Raw genomic sequence first — 382 nt, forward strand, 5'->3', positions numbered from 1 at the left:
GATTTCATCGAAAAGCTGAGAATGACATGGCTGCAGGTGACGGCATAGTAACACGAGGTGAAAATTACAAGTATGGCGCTCTAAGTGAATTTTCAACTTGGTGAGGGAAGCAGGAGAGACACGCGAGGTGGGGGGGGGGGTGATGGGGGATGGGGATGGGGGGAAAGGTAGGTTGAGGATAGGGTATGGGGGAAAAGGGGGGTGGAGGATGGGGGAGGGGAGGATGGCGGGGGAAAAGAGGGTGGAGGATGGGGGAAAAGGAGGGTGAAGGATAGGGGAAAAGGGGAGAAAGATGGGGGAAAGGGGGGTGAAAGATGGGGGAAGAGGGGGTGGGGGATGGGGGAAAAGAGAGCTGGGAGTTGGAAATGGTATGGGGAAAGGA

This window comes from Penaeus monodon, chromosome 19 (assembly GCF_015228065.2).
Source record: "Penaeus monodon isolate SGIC_2016 chromosome 19, NSTDA_Pmon_1, whole genome shotgun sequence".
NCBI classification, from domain to species: domain Eukaryota; kingdom Metazoa; phylum Arthropoda; class Malacostraca; order Decapoda; family Penaeidae; genus Penaeus; species Penaeus monodon.